We start from the raw sequence: 13,449 nt of genomic DNA, 5'->3' as shown, positions 1-13,449 counted from the left end.
GAAGATGTGGTTTTATGCAACATCAACTTTTACAACAGCATTCTGGTACGTCGTCTTTTCAATTTTCATTTCAATACTTCAAATTGTCATTAAGCAAATTCGCTTTGTGGTAAATTCGGAACTAGAGAAAACCTGCTGATTAGCATCTCCCGTGGAAGAACATCAATTACAGGCTAAAGTTGGTGGGTATGTCAGTCTATTCAGGATTGAGAATGTATTGCAATATTACTAACAGTAAAGAAGTAAGAAAAACACATGGCCCACTCCCTCCAAATAAAAGAAAAGCATAAAATAAAATCTACAGGAAAACTGAAGGTAATAGAATAACTTACAGCATTTACCAACTTAACTATTCCACAAAATCTCTCATTTATAAAGAAATTTATAAAATTATAAAATCTAAAATGAAGTCTCACATAAAAATGCAAGGAAATGATTAGCATAAACACTAAGAATACAAAAAGAAAAGTTCAGCAAGGACCATATGGAGGTTTTCTATGCTTATTATATTTGTCATTCTTTAGTAGAATGGTTGGTGTATTAAGGTTCCATGGAAACAAAGCCAATAGAAAGATATAGACAGAAGATAGACAGGCAGGGATACAGATGAACAAATGGAGAGGGTAGATATAATAGACTTGAATATGGATAAAAATTATCATAATGATGGATGCAAACTATTATGGAATAATTGAAAGTCAAAGAACTTCACTCAGCAAGCTTAGGGCCAGGCAAGCCAACAGCACAGTTGAAGTTCAAGGCCAAGACTAAAGGGTAAAGGTTGATGAACCAGATTTATAACAGAAGCTGAAAAAGAAAACTCTTCCTTGCCCATCCCTCTCATTTCAGTCAGGCTTTCAATAGATGTGATGATACGCAACCACATTAGGGAGGATCATCTGCCTTACTCAATATGGCAATAGACTCATGGTCAGTACAATGAATGTGTAACCAAGTATCTGGATACCTGTGGCCCAGGAAAAATAGCACATAAAATTAACCATCCTCACAGTTTGTTATACCAACAGCCACTCAAATTCAGAATTGCTTCTTAAAATTGCTTTATTCTCTTTTTATTCTCTTATATGTTTAGCAAAAGATAAAATAACCATGCTAAAATATATTACTAAAGCAGTAAGATTCATGTAAGATCAAGACCGTAAAATAAATACCAAATAGAAAAAAATCGGCTTTTGAGTAAATACAAGGAAACAGACTCCCTTTCCCAAAGTCTGGAATTTGCTGTTTCTGTCTTAAGAATCTGTTGGCCTTAGAAACTGTTTTCATAGTAAGGAAGCAATAACTGTACTCTGGAGAAACCAGGCAAAAATGGACATGCCCAAGTAATTAAATTTCAGCATCATAGGTATGGTGTGGTTATCACGTATCCTAGAGGTGATGCGATGTGAAGGGTACTCCAGCTCTAGGATACTTTCCCCAAGACACACAACTTTGGTGTAATCATGAGAAAAAGCAATTACATAGAGAGGACCAAGAGACAGCCTCAAGATCACGTGTGTATTATCTTCAAGGCCATTAAAGTCATGGAAAAACAAGCAGAACAAAACAGAAACAATAAGGGGCAATACGACAACAAAAAAAAATCCAAAATAAAGCATGAAATAAAAAATGCCTGTCACAGACCAGAGGAAACACAGAAGACAGGACAAGTAATTGCATTTTGGCATGTTACCTATGGTCCTGAGACAGAAACGGGACAATGACGGACAGTAACTTGATGGATTCCCATCTTATGCCAATGTTGATTTCCTCATTTTAACAGATGAACATGGCAATAATGAAGACACCATTAGGGGAGAATGAATCCGAGCAATGTGAACTGTATTTACAGTTTTGGCTACTTTTCTATAGACCTAAAACTACTCTGAAATAAAATAGCCTGCTCAAAAATACACTGAGTTTTGACTATGACACCTCTGCAATGGTTTTATCAGCTAAGGGCAGCATGATTTCTAAGTCAGAAAGATTTGCTGTGCAGCCTCCTTCCTCTGCATGTTAAGTACTCTAGGATACCAAAAATAGATTTCAGTCCTCAGAGATGGCAAACCAAGACCCTGCTCAGCAGTAAATGTCTTAAAAGCATAAAACCAGCAAGATTGGAGATTTACACATGAGATAATCGTGAGATTGCTGCTGACCTTGAAGGCCAAGGTGAATCTACTAGTGTCAATATACAAACACGAATTATTTGTAATTACTTGTAATAAGGAAAGACAGTCAATAAAGTCTTACAATTAAATAAACATATTTCATTAAAGTTTGGTCGTAATTGCTATAAAATCGTATTGCATTGTTTTTTAAAAAGCTAAGAAGTGTAGGAAAATGCTAGCTAATATTTTTAAAGGGATATTTTAACCTTTTAAGCTGAAGATAGCATGCCCTGAGGCTATACTGCAATGTTAAGGAATTAAGAGAATAATGATCGCATAACTATGAAAGTAGATCCAATCCACACAATGTAATGAAAGAAGGAAATTCCACAGTTGCAAGCACCCGGCTCTCTTCCTTGGTGTTCAGAAGCTACTGCACATACAGCACAAGAACTAGAGTCATAACATTTTAACTTGGGAATTCCTCAAATGCATTCACTCCTTAAAGGCAGTAATAGGCTTTTATTTTCCTAAATGAAAATCCAATTTTGAAGTTTGTTGATCATGAACAAGTATTTTTAGGATGACCTTTATATCATGATACATCTGTTTAAAATGGGAGATCAACATTATCATAGAATGGGAACTTACCAGTTTTTCGAAAGGTTATTTTTAAGAACCACAACAAACTTTTACCATGTCAGTATAACTCGAACTGATGAATATGTATGATAAACACATCTTGACTAATCCATTTGCCAGTATATGTTTACTTAGTTGTATTTTTCATGTTCTGGATTATTGAGGAGTAAGCCAGTCTTCATAGGTAAATTCCCAAAAAATAAATACAACTTAGAGGTGGGAAAATCAAACTAAAAAAAAAAAAAAAAAACCTCATATGATGTCAACAACATTAACACATCATCATCTAATTAAAATTTAGACTTTTATTTCATTTATGAACAATGTTAACTAGAAAAAAGAGGAAAACAATTTTATTTTGTTGTTGTTGTTTTTTGTTTGTTTGTTTGTTTGTTTTGTTTTTTTCGAGACAGGGTTTCTCTGTGGCTTTGGAGCCTGTCCTGGAACTAAAGAGGGCACCAGATTTCATTACAGATGGTTGTGAGCCACCATGTGGGTTGCTGGGAATTGAACTCGGGACCTCTGGAAGAGCAGTCAGTGCTCTTAACCTGTGAGCCATCTCTCCAGCCCCTAGGAAAACAATTTTAAACTATCCAGTTTTACTCTAAACAAGAATGTACAGGGAGATGTTGAGAAAAACAATTAATAGATGGGGCTCCTGAAACTGAGAAGCTTCTCTAAAGCAAAGGACATTGTCAACAAGACAAAACAGCAGCCTACCGAACGGGAAAACATCTTCAACAACAGCACATGAAACAAAGGACTGATCTCCAAAACATACAAAGACAAAAGAAATTGGTCATCAAAGGAACAAATAATCCAATTTAAAAAATGGGGTACAAACTTAAACAGAGAACTCTCAACAAATAAACATAAAATGGCTTCTAAAAGACACTTAAGGAAATGTTCAACATCCTTAGTCATCAGAGAAATGCAAATCAAAACAACTCTGTGATTCTATCTTATACCTGTTAAGAATGGCCAAGATCAAAAACACTGATGACAACTTATGCTGGAGAAGATCTGGGACAAAGGGGACATTCCTTTATTGCTGCTAGGAATGCAAACTGGTACAACGACTTTGGATATCAGTATAGCAATTTCTTAGGAAATTAGGAAACACTTTTCTCAAGACCCAGCAATATCACTTTTGGGTATATATCCAAAGGATGCTCAATCATACCACAAGGACATGTACTCAACTCTGTTCAGAGCAGCACAGTTTGTCATAGCTGAACCTGAAAACAACCTAAATGCCCCTTGACTGAAGAATGGATAAGGAAAATGTGGTACATTTATACAACGGAGTACTACACAGCAGAAAAAAAATGACATCTTGAGATTTATAGGCAAATGGATAGATCTAGAAAAATACCATATTGAGTGAGGTAACCCAGTCCTAGAAAGACAATTATCATATGTACTCACTCATAAGTGACTTTTAGACATAAAGCAAAGGAAAACAAACCTACAATTAGATCCACATACATGGATCTAATCTACATGGGAAGTAGAAAAAGACAAGATCTCCTGAGTAAACTGGGAATATGGGGATTAGGGGAGTCAGTAGAAGGGGAGGGGAGATAAAGGGAGGGGATAGGAGGGGAGCAGCAAATAACATATAGCTCAATAAAAACAATTTTAAAAAATTAAAGAAACTTATCTAAGATTGAAAAAAAGAAAAATAAAATAGGCCAAATAGTGGTGGCACACAACTTTAATTCCAGTACTCAGAGGCAGAGGCAGGCAGATCTCTGTGAGTTCGAGGCCAGCCTGGTCTACAAGCTCTAGTTCCAGGATAGGCTCCAAAGCTACAGAGAAACCCTGTCTCGAAAACAAAAAACAAACCAATAATGGAATGTGACTGAAAATTGAACATGTCTTTGACAGAGTGATGTACCCAAACCTTCACTGCTGCCAGCCTCCTGTCACCCTAGACAATCTGGTTGTGATGATGCAGTGGAATAAGGGCTATTTTTTTTAATCTAGTTGCATTCTTTTCAATATCTCAATATTATCATGTGAAGGAAATCTATTGTCTACTTTTGTTGTTGTTGTCAAAAAGCCTACTGTTGCCATTTAAAGATGTATTCCTTTATATGTTACGTGTATAAGTGTCTGACTGCATGTATGTCCATGGACAACATACACGCAGAGTCTGTGGAAGCCAAAAGAGGACACTGGGTTGCCTGAATTGGAGTTACAGAGGGTTGTGAACTACTGTGTGTAGGCTGGAATTGAAATCAGGTTCTCTGAGAAAAGGGTGAGTGTTCTTCACTATGGAGACCTCTTCTACCTTTTCTTCTCGGCATTATCTGTGGAAGTTCCATTTACAGTAATGGTATGTCAGAGCTTTTACTTTCTTAAAACAATTATTGATTGTTTATATTTTTCTCTCTCCTTTTCTCTCCCTTTCTTCTTTTATTTTGATGAGATCCCTGAGTATACAATCAAGTGGGTCTCTGTTTCTTGAGCCTTCCCTTGAGCTCTTTTCCTTCTCTTGCTTTGTCTGTCTTATTCGGATGTCTTAGTGTTTGTTTTAACTTATTTCGTTTTATTATTATCTACTAGAAGAGTGTTCATTTTCTAAGAAGGGACAGAAAAGGTGGGGAGGGATGGAGGAACTGGAAGAAATAGAGGAAGGGAAATTATAAATGGGGAGGGGAGGAATTATTTTTTTAAAAAAAAGGAAAAAATAACGAACTATTACTTTGTCTAAATGAGAAATCTGAAAGCTCTACATGACAGATGTTCTCAGGATTAACATGTGTTAATGATCGAAATCTCACAAATTTCTGAGCAAAATATAAGCCAAACAATATAAGAAAAATGGTTAGTGGGGAGTAATATTTTTTTCTAACAACTTAAAAAGCTGGAATTGTTTTAAAACAGGGAACATAAAATCAAGGCTGGTTCAAATCCTTATTTTTGTATTAAAATGTATACAATAAAGCAGATAATTTTTGTATTTGTACATCCTGTAAGTCTGAAGTCAGCACTTGTGAAGTGTCTGTGGTTGTGAACTACTTTGGAAAGTGGAGGCACACGTACATTCTGGTGCAACATTGCTCTTTTCAAATCCATCTTTGTATTTGATTCCCACACTGGCATAATGAATAGTGTCACTGCTGGTTAAGACTTAAAACAGCTGCATTGCTAATTTTGGAAGATTATGATAGATTTTTATATGGGCTGCATGCTAAAAGCAAGCAAATGGCATGCCAACCACCGGGAGAGGGCTGGCCAGACGGTGGCATGGCTGAGACCCTGTGCACCAATCATGGAGCGTCAAACACAGGCTGTTTGGCAGCTTTTCAAGAGATGAATCGTGTTTTAACTCAAGCAAGAAATAATTCACTCCTATGAAGCCTTCAGATCACCCTGTGGCAACGTTTTCAGTGTGCTGATAGGGGCAGCTGTGACGACTCTATTTAATAGTATGTACAGTTTGGTCTCTCTTACCCTCCTCTAGAGTCTTCTATCAAGTGTGTGTGTGTGTGTGTGTGTGTGTGTGTGTGTGTGTGTGTGTTTCTAATGCCTGTGCTTGTGTCTGACATAGAAAGAGACAGAGAGACAACTAGAGAAATGAATATGGAAATAAGGTATATGTTGTAATCTTTCCTATAGAAGGGAATGGTCACTGCACTAAAAGAATACAAGGAGTGTTCATATATGTCTTCACAGTTTAGGAAAGAAACCACCCACATAACGTCCTGAAGTAACAATGAACAATACTAATCAATAAAAGTCAATATCCATCAATGCTTTTCAAAAAGTGTGCTCAGAATTCCAGCATGTAAATTTCTCTGAATTCAGATTTATTTTCCTGAAAAAAAAAAGCGTCTGTGTTTAAAAACAATTTTTCTTCAAAATCATGTTTTCTCTTCACGGAAATGTAAATTCTAGGATTTACAAATTTAATTGAAACTTGTATTTTAATTAGTTGTATATTCCTTCGGCCTTTCTGCTTAATGTCACCGTCTTCTCTTGATGAAAATGGCAGCTGTTACTTAAATGTGTCCTGAAACCTTAAAGGGTTCCTAGTACGACTTAGAAACTTAGTTTCTATTTTATTTAATTTTAATTAAATGGACATAGCTGGGTGCAGTTGGTAGTTTCTGTAATAAGTTGCCTATGAGAGGGACGGTCATGTATCTTAATTAGTTGCTGCATCAGAACTTCATATTTTTCTAAAAGATGGATGAAATAAAAATCCAAATATTCTCATTCTCTTAATTAAACTGGGATCCCAAGAAGCTTTCCTCCCAACATAATAGTAAAGTAAATTTTACGATGCTTTAACTTGAAATAAAAAAAAATCTTTATTGTATTTTTACAGAGGTAAGCCATGAATATCTATTTACAGAGCTACATTGATATCAAAAACAGATATAATGCCATCAGTGAATTTTGCAAGTCATCTATTTCTGTATCTCTGACATGCAAAGATTTCATTTTGAACATAGAATGTGGATTTATTTTTTACGGTAAGTACCACAAATCCACTTGAAAGTACTAAACAGGACAAACTAATAAGACTCTTGGGCAATGAAGGACATAGCTCGATGGGCTAGTATGTTTAACATACAGAGGCTTTTTGCCTTTGGTATATAAAATGACTCATAAAAACAGCAAAAAGAAAACTCACTATATTTTCTAGAAAAAAAATTGTTTGTATGCAAAGTTCTTTGAGTTCCTGTTGCTCATCAAGGACTTTACATGACTACCTTTAAATACACAAGACTAGCTATAAATTAACTGTCTGTCAGTCTGAGAAGTAAGCGTTCAGAGTTTCTAAAGAACAGAAGAAAAATCCCATTGTGTGGGGTTCGTCCCCTTCCTGTTTAGCTGTATGGCTGCTGAAATACTGACCTCAATTAGTGCAATAGTGGTTGAAAAGGACAGGAACGGAGCCACTGCGATCTCTGGCTTATGTCTCATGCCAGATGGTGAAGACATAAGCCTGAGGCTAGTTCTGTGCAAACAGAGGAGCTTGCCATGTTCCCTGAAAACCACGGCTTGTTCGGATCTATGGAGATCTGGACTCCAGTGCCGGGGCATGTGAGTCAACTTTTCCTGCAGGTCTTGCCAGCTGCCCCTCAGGCAGAGAAGTTGCTCTGCTAGATGCATGAAGACACGGAGACCGAGTGTGGAGGGCAGAAGGGTAGTGAGCGCAGCGCGGAAGGCGAGCCAGAACCCCAGGCCATGAGGCCTCATTCCTTCTTGACTTGAAACAGAAGTCTGAGGCCAGCTCCAGGGGTCACCATGAATAGCAACAGCGTGGGCACGGGAATCCATAAGCAAGAGTTACCAAGCTGATGAAATCTGGTAAATTCAACACTGAGTCAAACATGATGAAAATGCAAATCAGGTTACCTGGTCACGTGATGGGCATACCCATCAGGTTACAGGAATCAGACTGAAAAGCAGGTCACATGTGAGATGGGAAATGAACTACAATAGTTTGAAAGTAGGACTGCTTTTCTCCAAATTAACAGTCTCTAACATAAAATCAACACAACAACATGTAGAAGACGCAGGGCCAGTGAGCTGACCAGCAGGTATGACTCCACAAACTGACACCGTCAATGAGGAAATCATCTTCTGCAAGTTGTTCCTTGACCTCCATACATACGTCCTGGCACATCATATGCCCCCCCCCAAATTAATCCATGATGTAATGTTTCCAATGAGTCTCATGAAATCTCTCAAGCTCAGTCACCCAGGAGATCCTACTGATAGTGTAATATAGGTGATGGATCAAGACTCAGAGAAACAACGTGACTTGCAGCGGTGTGTGTGAGAGATTGGTAGTGTTATCCGATTTAATATTTTATATTTTCCCCATCACTTTAGACCTCTGTATGTAACTCAGGCTGTCTTGAACTTGTAGCAATCCTCCTGTCTCAGCTACCGGTATGTTGCAACCTAGCTGTATAAGCAGAGAAGCCTTCAGCATGGTCTTAATCCGGCTGCAGTCTGAGTAGCTATATTAAATATTCATTTTTTTTTCTGAGCAAGAAGAGGATAGTGGTCCTATAATAAAGATAATGTAAGTGGATCCTGAAATCTCATTGCTAAGGCAGCCAGATTTGTGTGAATTCAAGGCCAGTCAGGTCTACAGAGCAAGTTCCCTGACAGGCTCCAAACCTACACAGGAGAGTTGCATAATTTAAGGAGGTCCACAAGAGTCCTTAATAAAGGACAACAAATGTTGGGAAATCACGCACAGTAGAATTTTCCTCTGCTCTATGGACACTGGGGCTGCAAACCAAACTACAGCCACCAACCAAGCAAAAGGAAAAAGAGGGGCGAGCATGCTTCCTGTCTGTGCTTATAGTAACTCAGACCATGCTCTAATGGGCTGGCATCCAAAAGGCTATTGGCTGAATGAATTCCCACAACACAAAGAAATCCTGTCTTAAAAAAGAAAGAAAGAAAGAAAGAAAGAAAGAAAGAAAGAAAGAAAGAAAGAAAGAAAGAAAGAAAGCTAAATTCTACCACTGGAATTACAGATGCATGATGCCAAGTCTAACTTCTTACTAGTGCTCTGGGATCTGATCTCAGGACTCATGCTTATGCGATAACCACTTTATTAAGTGAACCATCTCCCCAAACCCTTAACTCTGTATTTTCTAGGATAAAATTCTTGCCCTATATGAAACAAGAGGGAGGCACCATCAGCATAGAGACTAGAAACCTATTTTCAAATCAACCAGGCCATGGATATGACCTGGAGAAAAATAAGAGAGCAGAGGCAAGACCCGCTAAGTGTTCAAGGGAGTCTAAAAACATCCTATGAGAAAGTCAACTTTATATGGGAATTTGGAAAGCATGGTTTTACAGCTGTACAGAAGTTCTGATGAATCTTACAAGATTTTTTTTTAATATTGCTTAACCTGCCAATCCTCAGAGTTATCAGATTGGCTTCCTGGGAATGTCTACCTAGAGGCTACAAAGAGCAAACAAACAATATTACAGTACAATTTTTACGGTACTGATGTTCTTGAGTGTTTTACATGTTTGCTTTATTTTTGTAACAACCTACAGTGTAGGCTGTTGCCATTTCACAGACAAGGAAATCATGAATCATTAAGTGACTCAATGAGGATGTTAGTAGCAATGAACAGGCAAAGGCATGAGCCCAGATGGTCTGATTAAGAGAACTGTGCAATCACGGCACACAGCACCTTACCTACAGGGGAAAAAAAAAACTTAGACTCCAAGTCATACTCATGTCTGTGATACTTTATCTAGTACAAGCTGCATCTTTAATTCAAAATATCCAAACCTCAGAGGTATCAAAAAAATCATAAAGAAAATCACTGGTACTCTATGTCCATGAAATCAGTTCTTCATAACTCAAGAAGGATCTGACTCCTTTGGCAACTACACTGAACAACGTGAAGGGACACCAAGAAGAATGGGAAAGGGAATGACACTCTCAGTGGCTCTAGCCCCTCCACGAGTCCTTTCCCACTTCACTTTCTCTTATATCAGCTACTACCAAATGGTTTTACAACTCTTTAATTTTGTGTCCAGCGCATGGTCCACTCTGCCCCCAGTTTGGCTCCTGTGTCCCTGACTGAGACCAAGCCAGGAATTGCAGAAATGCAGTTCTTGACAATTCCTGATGTCTCTCTGTACAACACAGACACGGACATGTGTGTATGCACAGAAAACTGTTATTAGAGATGAAGACAAAAATAAAAGTACAAAGAAGGTTGAGTCCTGGAAATATGGTCCTGTAATCTATCTGCTGCTCGGGCTAAACAATCAGGCTTTCATAAGATGTCCCATCATGAAGAGCAGTGAAGCTGATTCCCATGACCGTTGTTTCAGAGTTCTGAACCACACACTTAATCCTGGGCTTTGTCTTTGCCAAGAGAAACATCCACATGGAGTGTTTCCTGCTTCAGAACAGTGGGTCTAAAGTTAATCCGTTTCTTAACAAAGAGCTATTGCCAGAGTTGGGTGTGTATCCTAGGGCACAGAGATGCAGCTGCTCATCTTTTGTCTTCCTACCCAATCCATCCACTTCTGAGCAATATTTTCCTTACCACCGGGTCAAAACCTACTAGTCACAGAAGACTTGTGTTTCAAACAGAGGGAGAAGAAAGCCAAGCAATTAGCCAGCAGAAGTCTGGTTCACTATGAACTCTCAAAGCAACATGGAATGATAAAAGGTCTCAGAAATCACAATAGAAAGAGAAATCACTGATGTGAGGAGAGAGAAAAATTACCTTTCTCAAAATTACATTCTCCCCAGATTTTATCTCTTTTTTTTTTTTTGGCTGAGATTTTTATGTCAGAAAACATTTCCAATGGTGAAACACTAAATACAACAAAAATATAACAAGGCACTTATACCAAAGAAAAAGATTAAATTTAATCATGGGAAGAAGAATATCAGACAATTTAGATGAACAAAATTTAACAGTAAAACTAGTCTTCAAGAGGAAAATAAATGCCCATGGTTTATTAATGCTATGCAACTAATCAGTCAAAAGCAGTCTGGGTGCCAGTGAAGGTGAAACCTAAGAGCACCACCAGAAAATGGCATACATGATAGGGGAAGCATAACATACCATTGATATCCAGCCTGGATCAAGCAGAGCATCTGAGCCAAGCTCCTCAGTCCCCATGAGCAGCACAGCCCTGGGAAGTCTCAGTTGCCTCCTTTAAACTATACTGCTCTGTAATCTTGCACAGAGGGCTAATCACCAGGGGACCAGGAGGACAGTGTCGCCTGTGAAGTTCACAGGTCAGTGGACGGTATCTAAAAAATTCAATATCTTTATTTATGATATCTATATATCTATGTATCTATCTATGAGCATGTATGTATATATGAGTATAACACATACATATGTAAGTAAAATGGATAGGAAATCAAATCTAGAAACCCAGTTTTCAAAAGTCCTCATGCCCCTGCTTTAGGAGCAAGCCTCTCTAAAGTTGACTAAATAATCCATGACTATAGCAGAATAACATTAAGGGTCTTCTTTGTTGTTGTTATTTTAAGTCAAGTAGTACTTGGTTTTACCATATGTCTCTGAGTTATCTAGTGTCTGGTTCTTGGTCACCCAAGCAGTGCCAGGTATGGGTTCTAGCTCATGGAATGGGCCTTAAGTCAAATCAAACATTGATTTGTAATTCCCACAATGAGTTCTGTACCACCATTGCATTATCATATTTTACAGATAGGAAAGATTATAGATCACAAGTCTTGTGGCTGGGTTGAGGTTTATGTTTCTCTTTTGGTAGCATGCAGAGCACCTTCCCATGCCAAAGACATTAAAATATGGGGGTAATCGTTCTCAGGAGTAAACAGAGACCCACAGTCAGGCATTAAATACAGAGCAAGACCTTGGAACACACAGCTTTAAATAAAGATTTCTCCATCACATCTCTCCTCTCAGAGCTCAGGGACTGTGTGGAAGAGGAGGCAGAAGGAGTAAGCACACCAGACGGGATGGAGCACACCAGGAAAATAAGACCATACAAATCAACTGAGCTAAGCTCATATGAACTCAGAGACTAAAGCACCAAGCATGGAACCTACAAGGTCTGCATCAGGTCTTCTGTGCATATATTACATTTTTCAGTTTAGTGCTTTTATGGGACGCCTGGAGTGTGAATGAGTGGGTCTCTGGTTCTTGTGCCTTCTCTTGACTTGTTTTATCCAAATTCAGTATAATGGTTTTTGTTTTATCTTATCTTATTTTATTTTATTATGCTTCGATGTTTAAATAAAATGGAAAGAAAACAAATTAAAAGCTGAAAAACAAGTCCTCATCTATGCCTGCATATTACTATCTAGAAAATACACTCATAAAACAGAATACCTTATTTGCAGAGTGGCACGGATGCTGGTTTAATACGAATTGGGGCAATAGCACATGCCACATATGATTTCACTGAATATGTCATTTGAGATGGCCCCTAGTATTCAGAATAAGAACCCTCAGGAAAGCACTTCTAAGTGATAAGGCAAAGCAGGCAAAAGCCAGAAAACCACAGAGAATGATAGCCCAGAGAAACACATGACTTCTTGAAAATTTAACAAAAAAATCATCAGAGCTTTTGCTTATTATTTTTATTTAGCAACTGCCCAGACTCATAAACAATAGAGAATTACTTCTTTTGTAAAAATGAAAATTTATTTTGTGATAACAAGCTATCCAATGCAAGTAGGGCAAACAAGGACTTCACAAAACCAAGATGCAGAGGTTCCGCAGACAAGACATGAGTGGAAGGAAGCAGGGCAGAACCAACTAAATAAATACAAGGGAATGAAAATCAGGACCCCTGTGGACAAGCACGGATCAGGGAAAGAATTCCAGGTTAGGAAGTCTAGAAAATCTGAAACAATGGATTTCCTACAGACAAAGCCACAGCAGGCAACAAAAGTCTGGGAGCAGAGAGAAACCATGTAGCTCAATTTCTCAATAGTAACTATATTTTAAAAAATGAAGAATAAAAATCTGGACACAGTTACATTCTTTGCCTCAGCCACCCATCCCTGCAAAGACCTGTGCTGCAGCTGTTCATGGGTCCTATGGTTTTAATGTAAAATTCACCCATTTTCTTTTTCTGTATCGATAGGAACAGCGCTAACAACAATAACTTTTGAATTCAAAATTATAAAAAAAATGAATTTTAAGACCAAAATCAAATGTAAGGCAGGCAGAAA

The 13,449-nt window shown here is 38.0% G+C and overlaps 1 protein-coding gene across 2 annotated transcripts in view; it reads right to left on the bottom strand.

Moving 5' to 3' along the window:
* Positions 1 to 13,449, bottom strand: part of Prkd1 (protein kinase D1) — a 287,212-nt gene that overhangs the window by 115,133 nt on the left and 158,630 nt on the right. The gene's annotated exons all lie outside the window — the stretch shown is intronic.

This window comes from Alexandromys fortis, unplaced genomic scaffold, assembly GCF_014885135.2.
Source record: "Alexandromys fortis isolate MF-2015 unplaced genomic scaffold, M_Fortis_MF-2015_v1.1 scaffold_35, whole genome shotgun sequence".
Classification (NCBI taxonomy): domain Eukaryota; kingdom Metazoa; phylum Chordata; class Mammalia; order Rodentia; family Cricetidae; genus Alexandromys; species Alexandromys fortis.
This window is presented reverse-complemented; position numbering and strand designations above follow the sequence as displayed.